The sequence below is a fragment of the Mesoplodon densirostris genome, chromosome 4, assembly GCF_025265405.1.
Source record: "Mesoplodon densirostris isolate mMesDen1 chromosome 4, mMesDen1 primary haplotype, whole genome shotgun sequence".
NCBI classification, from domain to species: Eukaryota; Metazoa; Chordata; class Mammalia; order Artiodactyla; family Ziphiidae; genus Mesoplodon; species Mesoplodon densirostris.
Window position 1 is genome coordinate 127,209,205 of NC_082664.1, and position 16,525 is coordinate 127,225,729.

The window sequence follows — 16,525 nt, forward strand, 5'->3', positions numbered from 1 at the left end:
TTTTATATAAAATGTCCACAACAGGCACATCTATAAAGACAGAAAGTAGATTAGTGATTGCTTAGAGTTTGGTGGGACAGTTGAGCAAGGAATAGTATAATAGAATGATAGCTAAAGGGTAAAGAATTTCTCTAGGAGGTGATGCAAATATCCTAAAATTGACAGTGGTGATAGTTTCACATCTCTGTGAATTTATTAAAACCATTGAATTGTACACTTTAAATGGGTGAATTGTATGGTATGTGAATTGTCTCTCAATAAAGTTGTTATTAAAACAACCACCACATCAACAAGGAAATTCAGGGGAAAAATAAAATAGCTAACAGAGTCTTGAAGAACAAAGCTGGAGGATTTACACTACCATATATCAAGATTCATCTTAGACTGAGTATTTAAGACAGTATTTAAGGCACTGGCACAAGAACAGACAAATAGACCAATGGAGTAGCATAGAGTCTGGAAACAAACCCATCTGTATTTGATCACCTGATTTATGACAAAGATGTCAATACAATGCAGTGGGGGAAAGGGTAGCCTTTTGGATAAATAGTGCTGGGTCAATTGAATATCCGTGTGGGAAAAAAAAATGAGTCTTGACCACTACATCACATCATACATAACAAATCAACTCTACATGGATTATAGAACTAAACACAACTTTTAAAAGAAAATATTGGAGAATATCTTCATGACATTAGGGTAGGCAAAGATTTCTTAAACAAGACATACATGCACACACACACAAATGCAAATCATAAAGGAAAAATATGATAACTTAGACTACATTAAAGTTAATTATTTTGACCTTCAAAAAGGGTAAAAAGACGGCAGTCCAGTGGTTAGAACTCGCTGCTTTCACTGCCGTGGCCCAGGTTCAATCTTTAGTCAGGGATCTAAGGTCCTGCAAGTCACGCTGCATGGCCAAATAAAAGGGGGGTGAGGGGTAAAAAGAAAGAAGACATTTGCAACATATATTGGAAAAAGAACGCATATGTATAATGTATAAAGAACTCCTACACCTTAACTAGAAAAAGACATGGAAAGAGGCTGAATTTCTTTAGTTATCAGGAAAATGCAACTTAAAACCACAATGTGAGTACCTAATGCCACTAAAGTATACACTTGATAATGGTCAAAATGGTAAAATTTTTATGTATATTTTACCACAGTAATAATAAAAAAACACTATAATACTACACTTACTATTCTGGCTAAACTGAAAAGGATAAATAATATCAAATGTTGGTAAGATGTGGAGCAACTAGGACAGGATCCTCTTACACTGATGGTGGGAGTATAAATTTGAGCAACCACTTTGAAAAACTGTTTGGTAGTATGTACTATAAGGTTGAACATCTATTCTATGACCCAGAGATTCTGATCCTGGACATACACCTACAGAAATCAATATATATGTTCACCAAAAAAAATGTATAAGACTATTCATAGCACCACTATTCATAATAGTTATTAAGGAAACAACCCAAATGTCCATCAACAGTAAATGGATAAATTGTGGTAAATTCATGCAATGGAATACAGCATTGTGAAAATAGACTACAACTACCTGCAAAAATATGAATTAATCTCACTAACATCCTGTTGAGTAGAAGATAAGACACAAGAAATATATATATATGTATATATATATATATATACATATATATATATATATATATATGCTCAAAACTGACAAATCGATTCTATGGTGGTAGAAGTTGGGATAGTCATTATCCTTGAGGAGGAAAGTAACAGGAAGATGAGTTGAAGTAGGCTTTTAGAGTACTGGTAATGTTTGCTTTCTTGATCTGGGGGGAGATCACAGGAAAGAGTGTTCCAGTTATGATTTATGTTATCTTTCAGTAAAACAATCTATGTTCTGGATCTATGTTACCCTTCAATAAAACAATTACTAGAGGAAAAAAAATTTACTCAACATCACTAATCATCAAGGAAATGGAAATCAAAACCACAATGAGTTACCACCTCACACCTGTTAGAATGGCTATCATCAAAAAGACAAGCCAGGGGCTTCCCTGGTGGCACAGTGGTTGAGAGTCCGCCTGCCGATGCAGGACACATGGGTTCGAGCCCTGGTCTGGGAGGATCCCACATGCCACGGAGCAGCTGGCCCTGTGAGCCACAATTGCTGAGCCTGCGTGTCTGGAGCCTGTGCTCCGCAGCAAGAGAGGCCACGATAGTGAGAGGCCCGCACACCGCGATGAGGAGTGGCCCCTACTTGCCACAACTAGAGAAAGCCCTTGCACAGAAACGAAGACCCAACACAGCCATAAATAAATAAATTAATTAATTAAAAAGACGAGCCATAAGTGTTGGCAGAGCATGGAGAGAAGGGAACCCTTGGCTATTTTTGGTGGGAATGCAAATTGATACATCAAAAAACCATAAAATTTTGGAGGTTTCTCAAAAAAACATAAAATTAAAAACAGATCTACCAGAGCTTCCCTGGTGGCACAGTGGTTGAGAATCCGCCTGCCAATGCAGTGGACAAGGGTTCAATCCCTGGTCCGGGAAGATCCCACATGTCACAGAGCAACTAAGCCCGTGCGCCACAACTACTGAGCCCACGTGCCTAGAGCCCGTGCTCCACAACGAGAGAAGCCACTGCAATGAGAAGCCCGTGCACTGCAATGAAGAGTAACCCCTGCTCGCCACAACTAGTGAAAGCCCACGCGCAGCAACGAAGACCCAACACAGCCAAAAATTAAAAAAAAAAAAAGATCTACAAGATCTATCTGCTAGAGATATCTGCACTCTTGTGTTCATTGCAGCATTATTCACAAGAGCCAAGATATGGCAACAGCCTAAGTGTTGCTCAACAGATGAATAGACAAAGAAGACCTGGTATATAGACAAAATGGAATATTATTCAGCCATGAGATAGAAGGAAATCCTGCCATTTGCAACAATGTGGATGGCCCTTATGTTAAGGGAGATGAGTCAGACAGAGAAAAACAAATACTGTATGATCTCAGTTGTATGTGAGATCTAAAAAGCCAAACTCAGGGAAATAGAGAGTAGAGTAGAGGTTACCAGGGACTGTGGTGGAGGAAATGGGGAGATATTGGTCAAAGGGTACAAATTTCCAGTTATAATTAATAAGTTCTGGGGATCTAATGTACAGTATGGTGATTGATTATAGCTAATAATATTGTATTATATATTTAACTGAACATTGCTAAGAGTAGATTTTAAATGTTCTCACACAAAACAGAAATGGTAATTAGGGGATGATATGGAAGGCTTAGCTAATGCTATGGTGATAATCATTTTGCAGTATATAGCTGTGTCAATTCAGCATATTGTACACCTTAAACTTACACAATGTTATATGTCAATTATATCTCAATAAAGCAGGTGGAAAAAAGAAATCATGAGAAAACTTTTTTTCCCTCAAAAAATAGGTCAGACTGACTGAAATGTATTTTTATGTATCTTTTGTTTTTTAGATTGAAAGAAAATATCAGCCTTTCTCACATTAAAGCATTTAGGTCTTCTGATTTTATGTTTTTTTGATGTATTTTGTGGGTTATTTATTTATTTATTTAGGCTGTGCGGGGTCTTAGTTTTGGCACGCAGGATCTTTAGTTGCGGCATGGGACTTCTTAGTTGCAGCATGCGAACTCTTAGTTGGGGCATGCATGTGGGATCTAGTTCCCCGACCAGGGATCAAACCCCAGCCCCCTGCATGGGGAGCACAGAGTCTTACCCACTGGACCACCAGGGAAGTCCCTGTGGGTTTTATTTCAAATTTTGTGGGTTTTTAAAAAATTATGTAACTAATATCAGCTTATTATGTGGGGAAAAAAACTAAAATAGTATAAAAAAGATAATAAGAACCATTCACGATACACTACTCAGTGATAATTTCTCTTTACATTATGGAGTTCATTCATCTTAGCCATACACAGTTAACATTATAGGATCAGTGAACTTTATGATATTATCAATTTTTGAGTTTTATTTTAGAGGCAAGCCCATATTTTCTTCTTACAAATTAAGATCTTTTATTCTCTTATTATGATAAATTCAGTTGGGAAATTCAAAATAAAAAAAAGTCATTATTGTAAACAGAAGTTAATCCATATGAAGCAATTCTACCTTACATTTTTTCTTCATTTTAATACCACATTTTTCTATTCTCGAGTCATGAGAGAACTCTGACTCTTTATTAGAGGCTTTTACTGCCATTAACTCCCTTCGCCTGTAATTCATTCTGTTCAGGGTGGGGCTGATTTTTTTTAATGTTTAAATAAATAGTTAAGGAATATAATCCATTGTCTAGATTTTTAAGCTCCTGCGAGTTTGGCAGCTGTTCCTATTGAGTAACTGAGTGAAGGGTCACAGTGGGAAGGGTAACACTGCCCTTTCCTCCCACTTCAGAGGAGTTACATCCGCTTCCCCTATTCTGGATGTCAGACGCTCCAAATGCAACGAAACCACTGGGTTATTTTGGGAGCCACTTTTAATGGTCACTTGCCCTTCATTTAAAGGAAAAGGTGCCTCAACAAGGTGAGGGCTGATGCAATTTCAATTGCTCTCTAAGGATGTGGCTTCAACCAGACAGGATGTCAGATCTGGCACCTTTTTTTGGAGGGGAGTGGGTGTAGGGACCTCGCCCTGCCTTGGCATCCGAGAGAGGAGATGTGGTACTTTGCTTTTCACCCTTGGGGAACACAGTGAAAGAAGATACACTTGGGACATACTAGCTTCCTAGATGGCAGCTGTGGAGAAGGAAGTCTTGACTTCCTTTACAATCACAGCCTAGGATCCCGGACATTCTTAATCTCTAATCTGGTTTGAGATGAAACAAATCTTTCCCAGGACATTTATTTGAATGCTTATCATCACTGGACTTTTTTTTTTTTTTCCATGCTTTCTTCTACTCAATGGAAAACCCCTGAGTCATCCTTTTCCTGCCAAGTGCTATGCAAAGATTACAAACAGGAAACTTAAAATGAAAGTGACCATTTAATCTACAGAGATTTGGGAGCTGTGATAAGAGCATATATGGCCTACATGAGTAGAGCCATCATAACATCTGATTGTCAATCTTTTTATAATTCACATTCTTGCTCAGAGGTCAGGTCACCTTATAGAGAGTTTAGAATTTGCCTTAAAAAGTGTCATTTCCAGCAATGAACTGTGCATGACATGTAATCTGGGTTTATGTATATTTTAAGATATTTTAAATTATATTGATTGATACATCAACGTGTTTTGGAGTTTTATATACTCCCAGGGAGCAAGGAGTCTCTTCTCCACGATGTGCCAGATTGTTTTAACTGTACAGTCTCATAAAATATAAAGTATTGTTACTGTCATTATAATGATAGCACTGCTGTGTCATTAGAATTACTACTGAGCCATACAGCTATTTATTCTTGCTTCTGCATGTGCTTTCTCTGAATAGATAGACCTTTATAACTAGGTCCTAGTCTAGTATCTGATATGGGGCTTCTGTGTAAAGAGAATGGGAGACTGAGTTCATTTTAGAATTTTAGAGCTAGACCATAGGGGTCAGGGTATCCAATCACTCCATCTTATAAATAGCAAAACTGGGCCTCAGTGTGTTTAGTGGTGTCCTTTATGGTTACATAGCTAGTTAGGGGTAGAACAGGGACACATCTTCTTCTTTTTTTTTTTTTTTTTTGCGGTACGCGGGCCTCTCACTGTTGTGGCCTCTCCCGTTGCAGAGCACAGGCTCCGGATGCACAGGCTCAGGGGCCATGGCTCACGGGCCCAGCCGCTCCGCAGCATGTGGGATCTTCCCGGACCGGGGCACAAACCCATGTCTCCCGCATCGGCAGGCGGACTCCCAACCACTGCGCCACCAGGGAAGCCCAGGGACACATCTTCTAATTGCCAGGCTAATGATCTTCTAAAATGTCTTGGTACCTTGCCAAATAATAGATAGGTAAAATTAGTTTTATTTGATAGTCGTCAGGTAAGTTTGTTTGGCTATGACATTTTCAAGTATCTCCAGTTATAATGACACTAAAGATCTTGGTCATGCCATAAATAACAATAATATAATTATTTTTCCTTTATCTACCACCCCTTTCTCTAATTTTGATACATACCTTCAATTTCAGGTGATATCAAACCATATTTGGCATAAGTTCAATAGATTTGAATAGATCATAATCCACACTTCTTTTAAATTCTATGAATCTTGGGCCAAACTTAGAAACTGACAAATCTAGATGCCATTCAAACTTAGTTTATAAACAGTTAAAAAAAATTTAATATAATGTCCATAGTGCATACAGTTCAAATTTACTTTAGGGAAATAATCAGAGATGTGCACAACAGATTCATATACAACAGAGATGTATATTTCAGCATTACTCATAATAACAAGCTGTAGACACAAATTAATTTTTCTTTTATAACTTGTTTGCTCTCTTTTATTGAATTCAGAGCTTTTTGTTTTTTGTTTTTTTCCCCCTTGGAAGAAAATACAAGAATTTGTTAACAGTAATTACCTTGAGAAAGAAAGATTTACTGAGTGGGAAGAAAAGCTTTCACTTTTCATTTTGTACCTTTTGGTATTTTGTTAGATTTTTCTGTCCATATAAATGAACTGATATTTCCTAGGCAGGAAGATTATGGACAATTTTTGCTTCCCTTTTTTTTTTTTTTTTTTGCGGTACGCGGGTCTGTCTTTGTTGTGGCCTCTCCCGTTGCGGAGCACAGACTCCGGACGCGCAGGCTCAGCGGCCATGGCTCACGGGCTCAGCCGCTCCGCGGCATGTGGGATCCTCCCGGACCGGGGCACGAACCCGCGTCCCCTGCATCGGCAGGCGGACTCTCAACCACTGCGCCACCAGGGAAGCCCTGCTTCCCTTTTTTGAATTTCTCTCTGTGTTAAAAAAGTAATAAATTATATTATCTTAAAATATTAATGTCCAAAAATAGAGGATTTTATGATACATGTACATGATGAAATTTAATGCATCAGTTTAAAAATCTCTCTTTAAAAGAATAATGTAATGGTGTAGGAAAATGTTCCAAAAATAATGACAAAAGCACTTATAAAAATTATATACCTATGAGCACCATTTTATTACTAAAATACAGTGTAAATGTATAGGATGGAGAGAGAGAGGGAGAGATTGAGAGAGAGAAGACAAAGGAAATATCTCAAGATGTTAACAGTGTTTATTTTTAGGAGGTAAAAGTATGGGTGAGACTATTTTCTTTTTTATTTTGTGCTTTTCAGTATTTTCCAGATTTTGTTGGTGAGCATTTATTAGTTGATAGTGCCTCAGACTCAGTCCCTTTTTTTGTCTACATTCTCTGCTTACATGACCTCCACCATCTATATGTTGATGAGCTCCCAATTTTATTATTGCTGGTCTAGACCTCTCCTCCTGAGTTTCAGACACACAGCCAACTGCCTCCTTGGAATTTCTACTTGGATGTCTCAGTGGGCATCACAAACTCAAAATATCTCAACTGGAGCACTTGATTCCACTCCCTCACCCCACTCTAATCATCTTGATTTCTCTCTTCCCAGCACCACCCACATCCAAACTGTCAGAAAACTCTGAAGAGTCCTGCTCTGGCCCTGGGCTTCAGAGCCTCCACTCTGGCCCTGTTTTTTGTTTTTTGTTTTAAAATATTTATTTATTTATTTATTTGGTTGTGCTGGGTCTTAGTTGCAGCAGGCAGGATCCTTAGTTGTGGCACGCATGTGGGATCTAGTTCCCTCACCAGGGATCAAACAGGGGCCCCGTGCATTGGGAGCAGAGTCTTATCCACTGTGCCACCAGGGAATTCCCCCCACTCTGGCCCTTGTCTGTCCACACCCCTCACCACACCATGAGGAGTCCTCAGGGCCAAAGGGTCATGCCTGCACAGAGCCTGTGCCCCAGCTTCTAGACCATTCTCTGGTCACCCAAGACTCCATAATTCCCTGTCTAAACAGTGCAGGGCCTGCAGGGCTTCTTTCCCTGGTCCATCCTCCTGAGAACAAAGTGGCACACTACGCCCAAGCGTGGACTCCCCTAGGCCCAAGTGTGGCTAAGGAACTATTTGAAAGAGGTGTGGACAGAGCTTGGCTCATGGGTTGGAAGTCCACGCACCTGTGGGTGAAAACCCTTGCAGTGTGGGGTGGACTTGAAGGGGAGATGAGAGCAGGGAGCAGAGGAGGAAGGCTGGGGGGCCAGCTCTCCCCGAGGTGCATTATTGCATTCCAGGGAATCTGAGAAATCTCAATTCCATCTTAGACTTCCATGTTGTTGTGAAAGTATATTTTTCAAGATAGGAGGATAGAACATATTTTATTTAATGAACTGCAGCTTAGTTTATCACTTTTGCATAGGTAAGCATTTGGTATTTGGCCTCCATTTGACCTTTTGCCCTGGGTCCCACAAACATCAGGAGTGGGGCTGCCTTTAAGTTCTATCTTCCAAACATAAGAATCCTAACTGGGCCTCTGGCTGCCTAATAGTCCATTCTCCATAGAGCAGCTAAAGGATCTTCAAGAACAAACAAACATTAATCTCCCACTTAAGGCCCAGCAGTGGCTCCATCTCTAAAACCTACATCAGAACTTACCAGCTCTGGAACTTCCTTGGTGGCCCAGTGGTTAAGACTCTGTGCTCCAAATACAGAGGGCCTGGGTTCGATCCCTGGTCAGGGAACTAGATCCCCCATGCATGCTGCAACTAAGAGTTTGCGTGCCACAACTAAGGAGCCCATGTACCACAACTAAGGAGCCCGCCTGCCGCAACTAAGACCCGGTGCGACCAATTAAATAAATAAATAAATAAATATTTTTTAAAAAAGAACAAAAAGAACTTTCCAGCTCTGCCTGCACCAGACCTCACCTCATCCTACTTTCCCCCTTAGTCACCAAACTCTGGCCACCGTGACCTTCTTTCCTCCTTCTGAACACACCTGCTTGTTCCTGTTTACTCAGTGTAGAGCAGTCTCCACCCTTTGCTTGGCTGCCTACTTCTTTCTGTAGACTGTGCCCAGGTGTCACTTCCTCATCCTCAGTACATTGTCCCTCTAGTCACTCTTTGTCACAATACCACTTTGTTTTCTCCCTTCGTTATATTCTTTGTTTATTTACTTGTTTATTTTTTGGTTCCCTGTTGGTTCACCTCATCTGTCACGCTTGCCATTTCATCACTAGCTCTGAGAACCATACCTGGCATATAGACAATCAATAAATATTTGTTGAATAGATAAACCTTCTCTTTCTGGCCAGACCCTGTAAACAATGTCCCAGGGCATATAAATTAAGCAGCATGATCCAGTGTGATCTCTGTTTTTAGAAGATATTGGTAACCAGAAAAGTTTGGTTTACACTATAAACCAGTGGCAAATTAGTTGTGGCACGGGCTCCTTAGTTGTGGCATGTGGGCTCCTTAGTTGTGGCATGCAAACTCTTAGTTGCAGCATGCATGTGGGATCTAGTGTCTCACCTGCCCAGGCTCTTTCCATAGCAATATGTTACCTGCCTGAGAGCTCCCTGAACCCAAAGAATCCTTCCTCCTCATGTGTTTTTCTATACTCTGTAAAACTATCTGTTGAATCATCCTGTTTTAGAAAAGGAAAAATCCTTGGCGAGTTTCTAAAAATACTCCATCTGTAATGTACTGCAGTGCCTTTTTTTTTTTTTTTTTTTTTTTTTTTTTTTTTTTTGCTGTACGCGGGCCTCTCACTGTTGTGGCCTCTCCCGCTGCGGAGCACAGGCTCCGGACGCGCAGCCTCCGCGGCCATGGCTCACGGGCCCAGCCGCTCCGCGGCATGTGGGATCTTCCTGGACCGGGGCACGAACCCATGTCCCCTGCATCGGCAGGCGGACTCTCAACCACTGCGCCACCAGGGAAGCCCTGCAGTGCCTTCTTATAAAAAAGAAATATTTCTTGACTTTTACTCAAAACTTTTTGTCCTAACTTTTCTGCCCTCATAGGCAATAAAAAATATATAATTTTTCACATGAAATTATTTTGTTTTACTTCAAGACATTTAGCCATTTGCAATGTAAACGTAAAAAAAAAATTCTCACTTTGAAGGATTAAGATTATGGGAGAGAACAATTATAAAATAAAATAATCAGTTAATTCACATGACCCTTTTTTAAATATATATTTATTTATTTATTTTTGGCTGTGTTGCATCTTGTTGCTGTGCACAGGCTTTCTCTAGTTGCAGTGAGCAGGGGCTACTCTTCGTTGCAGTGCGCGGGCTTCTCATTGTGGTGGCTTCTCTTGTTGTGCAGCATGGGCGCTAGGCATGCAGGCTTCAGTAGTTGTGGCATGTGGGCTCAGTAGTTGTGGCTCACAGGCTCTAGAGCACAGGCTCAGTAGTTGTGGTGCACGGGCTTAGTTGCTCCATGGCATGTGGGATCTTCCTGGACCAGGGCTCGAACCCAGGCCCCCTGCATTGGGAACGCGGAGTCTTACCCACTGGACCACCAGGGAAGTCCCTTGTTTGGTTTTGTTTTGGTTTTATTTATTTTTTTAGTACAAAAAATAATAATAAGAAAAAAAGTGATTACTCATTCAATTTCTATAAGGTAACAGGTCCCAAATTCAGTGCTATATACCCTTGAGAACTGGGAACTCAATAAATACATTCAAATTAGTTTAAATTCTACTGAGGGAATTTTCTTCTGTATTTAAAAAACATCTCTTATACTTTGAACCTTTTTTTACAGATCTGTTGAGACATAATCATATGATAGATGGCATACGTGGAAAGGACATTTGAACAGTTTTGACATATGTGGAGAAACCATCACTACAATCAAGATAATAAAACACATCCACTACCTCCCAACAGTTTCCTTGTGCCCCTTTAGAATCCCTCCCTCATCTGCCCATTGCCTTACTATAGTTTGCATTTTCTAGAATTTTATTTATTTATTTGTTTTATTGAAGTATAGTTGATTTACTATGTGTTTAATTTCTGCTGTACAGCAAAGTGACTCAGTTATACATATATTTTTTTCATTATGGTTTATCACAGGACCTTGTTGTTTATCCATCCTATACATAACTAGAATTTTATATAAATGGAATTTTATGGTATGTACTCTTTAACATGCTTTTTTGGGGGGGTCTGGCTTCTTTGAGCATACTTACTGAGGTTCACCCATGTTGTGTGTGTCAATAGTCCATTGATTGCTGAGTAGCAAGCCATTCTATGGCTATATCACAATTTGTTTATTCACCTTTTGACGGATATTTGTATTGCTTTTAGTTTTTTGGCTATTACAAATAAAGTTGCTATGAACATCTGTGTACAAGTCTTTATATGGATATGTTTTCATTTCTCTCAAGATACCCAAGAGTAAAATGGCTGGGTCATACAGTAGTTGTATGTAGGTTTATGTAACTGTATGTAACATACAGTAGGTGTATGTAACTTTTAAAGAAACTTCCAAACTATTTTCCAAAGTGTTTAAACTATTTTACATTCCCATCAGTAGTGTAGGAGAGTTCCGGGTGTTCTACATCTTTGCCAGTATCTGGTATGGTCAGTCTTTTCAAATGTAAGTCATTCTATTGGATGCATACTGGTACCTCATTGTGGTTTTAATTTATATTTACCTACTGACTAATGATATGGAGCATCTTTTTATATGCTTATCTAATATTCGTATATCTTCTTTGGTGACGTGAATGTTTAAATCTTTTGCCCATTCCCCACCCCACCCCACCCTGGTCCCCACACCAGGGATCAAAACCCGTGCCCCCTGCAGTGGAAGGGCGGAGCCTTAACCATGGGACCACCAGGGAAGTCCCTCTTTTGCCCATTTTGAACTGGATTGATTGTCTTATTCTTCAGTTGTTTTTTTTTTTAAGAGTTCTTTATACACTCTAGATACAAGTCCTTAGTCAAATTTATGATTTGCAACTATTTTCTCCTGCCTGTGGTTTGTTTTTTCATTTTCTTTGAAGAACAAAAGTTTTTAATTTTGATGAAGTCCAGTTTATTGATCTTTTGCAGTTCATAGTTTTTTGTATTCTATCTAGGAAATTTTGTCATTCAAATGCCATCAGGGAAATTTTCTTTCATATTTTGAATAACATCTCTTAAACTTTGAATCTTCATAATATGCTCCTTGGTCATGAAAACACTTGAGGAGCGGCTCCCCAGCTCCCTCATCTGGTGAGAGTGCGCTTTAAAGCATTTGAAACTACAACATTTTAAAATTATGAAAGAGTCAAAAGTAATCTAAAGCATTTTTCCTTTTTTCAAATATTTTTTCAGAAGTGCAAAATACCTTACTATTGGGAACACAGAAGAAATAATTTAAAAACATGAGACCTGAAAGTCAAATAGTACTGGTCTCAATCTCTCAGGTGACTTGCTTCTAGTCCACCACACCTTGAGTATATTTTCTTATCACCCTTTGTTTCCATGAAATTCTATTTGAATGGAGGTTAAGAGCATTTTACTACCTTAATGGATGGCATTAAAGTCCTCTTAGGGAGAGAAGTGTTCTTGCTGGGAAGAATACTGTATTTTAATAAGTGCTTGAGGTTGGTGAGCACCCACCTACACTGCCTCCTACCCCTAACCTGAGGGTGTTAATTGGCTCCAAGCTTAAGAAGATGGAAAAATGGTCTCCATAACAGAGGAGATGGGAAGGAGAGAGAAAAGTAGGGAAAATGGCATGGAGATGAAGGCTTTGCCAGATATGATATAACCCTTTCTCTAGGAGCCCCGCAAAGTAGGGTATCTACTGAATGAGTGACTTTTATTGTGGTAACTGGAGAAAGGGCCTAATCTGAAACAGTTCAGAACAGAAATAACATATGAGGTTCAGGAGCTCAGAGGCCCAGATGACCCTGAGAACCTAGGTCTCACTGGGTATTTATAAAACTCTTGGGAAGGCCCTCAACTTTCACAGAAAGTGGAAGTGATGGGGATTTGAGTTCATTGTACTTAACCTTTGAGGAGTAAGGAGACCCCAACTGATAGTCTGGACCTTTGCATGGTACAATATCACAAATTTAAACATGCTACCCTTTGACCATAATGCACTTACTTTCTCAAGTGCTCTCCTGGAAACAAGCTTTATGCCCCATCCAGAGCTCAGCTTCATTTAAATCTTCACTCAGTCTCCTCCTGTCATTACTCTATCCAGTTCAGATTCCAAGATCCATCACTTCCTGAAAATACTTCAAGTCCCTTGTTCCTTTTTCCTTCCATTGCACTTACCTGGGAAAACTTCAGCCACGGAGTGACTCAGTCATCTTCTCTGATTCTTAACTTCCTATCAAAAACCTAATAACACACTTATATCTAAACGCCTCATCCTTCATATTTGTATGGAGAGAAGTGCTGCCATCAAAGGCTATCCCTTCCACCTGTCCTCTCAAGGTCTTTGTTCCTATACACACACACACACATATAAATACATATGTAACAATACATATCTAAGAATTCATACATAAAATACATGTATAAGAATACTAAATAGCACCACTGTTCTGTTCAGAGTTGCAGAAAACCTCAAACCATTTCAAATGTTTATCAAAGAAGAGAATAGTTAAATAAATTGTGGTACATTCAGTAAAGAATTGTACAGAGCAGTGAAAATTTTCTAAACTATAGCTGTGTGAAACAACATGGAAGAATCACAGAACAAAATATGAAGTGAGGAAGTAAGCCCAAGCTGATTGCCTACAGTTTGATACCATCTTTATGAAGCTCAAAAACAAGCAATATTAAACAACATATTGCTTATATTGTTTAGGCCTATACCTATATACAAAAACTATTTTTTAAAATTAATTTATTTTTTAATTTATTTTTGGCTGTGTTGGGTCTTCGTTGCTGTGCACGGGCTTTCTCTAGTTGTGGCAAGCGGGGGCTACTCTTAGTTGCAGTGCGTGGGCTTCTCATTGCAGTGGCTTCTCTTGTTGCGGAGCACGGGCTCTAGGCACACGGGCTTCAGTAGTTGTGGCACATGGGCTCAGTAGTTGTGGCTCGTGGGCTCTAGAGCGCAGGCTCAGTAGTTGTGACGCACGGGCTTAGTTGCTCTGCGGCATGTGGGATCTTCCCAGACCAGGGATCGAACCGGTGTCCCCTGCATTGGCAGGCGGATTCTTAACCACTGCGCCACCAGGGAAGCCCCAAAAACTATTTTTAAAAGGAATGATAAATAGAAAATTCAGGACAATGGTGATCTCGGTAGGAAGGGGAATCAGAGAAGGGATAAACATATAATTAGATGTAAGATGTTGGCTAGTTCTTAGGTTGGATGGTATGTTTACAAGTATGTATATTCTACTGTGCTTTATAACATACATAAATATTATATATATTATACTGTAAGTATCAAATATTATATAAAAACAATATTTAAAACCTTTTAGGAGCTATGAAAAAAAACTATGATGAGATCCTTCCATTCAAAATAGCTATCTTAACTTTCTTTTTCGATTTCCCCCACATTTTTTATGCTTCTATTATTTCTCTTATTTTAGGGCACCTTCCCATCCAAATCCTACCTAATTCCAAGATTCTGGTCAAGTTCCAGATCTTCCCAGAAGTCTTCCCTGACTTCTCCAGCTCTTGTTCATCTTTCTTTCCTCAAGCACTTTAACAACTTTTGGGTTCCAAGCAAATCAGCATGTAACTGTATATTGTCTTCTATCATTTATAGTTGGTCAGTGTGTGTTAGGGCTCTTCATTGCAAATAACAGAATCTGGTCTCATTAGTAGTTTAAACAGAAAAGAAATTTATTAAAGGATACAGATGGCTCCTAGAATCTCTGAGTGGGCAGGAAATGAGCCTTGGCAGCTATACCAGGCTGATGCCCAAATGTGCTATTCTGTTGCTCTAGTGGAGACACTCCTGGGCAAAAGTGCACTTGTACTCTCACCACTGACACTGGACACTGAACATGACCCCTAGCACGTCTAGCTCTGCTGCCCTTGGAAGCTGTTTTTTTTTTGTTTGCCAGAATGGATTGCAAGCAGTGCCTCCATCTTCACTTCACCCTCTTCTGACCTGCAGTCTCATTTTGTTGTGGAACTGGGGTACCCAGGATATATCTAGCTGTGTGCAACCCTGAGAAGATGAGTTTGGGTTTTTTGCTTCTATGTTAGGGAGGAACTCATAAAGTAGGAGCTTCCAAACATAGAAAGGCTGTTTCAAAAGTTATCTTATCTTACCAATATGGCTTATTACCTAAAACACATAACACTCAATAAATACCTGTTGATTTATTACTCTTCAGTATCCTCCATTAAAACAGTACCTTTGGGATCATCTAATCCAGGGGTCTTCAACCCCTGGGCCATGGATGGGTACCGGTCCATGGTCTGTTAGGAATCAGGCACACAGCAGGTGAGCGGCAAGCAAGCAAAGCTTCATTTGTATTTATAGCTGCTCCCCATCACTCACATTAACGCCTGAGCTCCGCCTCCTGTCAGCATTATGGTGAGATGCATAATTATTTCATTATATGTTACGATGTAATAATAATAGAAATAAAGTGCACAATAAATGTAATGCACTTGAATCATCCAGAAAACATCCTCCCCCACTCCACCCCCATCTGTGGAAAAATTGTCTTCCACAAAACCAGTCCCTGGTGCCAAAAAGGTCGAGGACCACTGATCTGATCCATACCCTCTGTCTTACAAAAGAGCAAACAGACTCAGAGCAATAAAGTGATTTGATCGTGGTCAGACTTTTAGTTCTTAGTAGAGCTGATGTTATGGTTTGAGGATGTAGTCCAGGAAAGATTCCCAAAGGTCTAATACAACATACAGTGATGTAATAGTCTTCTTGTGCCGAGAATTGCTTATGTGCCTTATTGTGGAAGTACTAGTTATTCACATTCTTAATATTTTTGGAAACACTCTAAAGTTCTAGATTTGCAAAATAAAAACATTCGTTTATTTTTTTTCTATTTTATTGTTTGTGGCAGTCTACTAATTTTCCCCCAACATCTTTTCACCCCTCTTCCACAGTAATAGAAACCCTGAGTTTTTACTGGGCCATGACCACCAAGAATAAAGAGTATATTCCCAGCCTCTTTTGCAGCTGTGTGTGGCCATGAGATTACATTCTGGACGTAACCAGAATTGTCGTATGCATCTTCTGGGAAACATTCTTAAAATGTTGAGTCATGCCCTTCTCTCTTTCCTCCTTCTTGCTGACTGGAATGCAGTTGGAGCTCTAGAAGCCATCTCAGAAAATAAGGTTAACTTGAGAATGGAATGCTCACGTGCTAAAGCAAGAAAACAGGACACCAGTTTCCTAACACCATGGAGCACCATACCAACTATGAACTTACTACTTCCAAACTTCTTGTACGTGAGAGACAAACTTTCTACCTTGTTTATTGTTATTTTAGTTTATTTAGTTTTAGTTTTTTCTGTTATTTGTAGCTGACCAGATCCTAATTAATAATCCCTGGGCTCAGGACATGGAAGCAAACTAAGTGTCCATCGACAGATGAATGGATAAAGAAGATGTGGCACATATATATGATGGAATATTACCCAGCCATAAAAA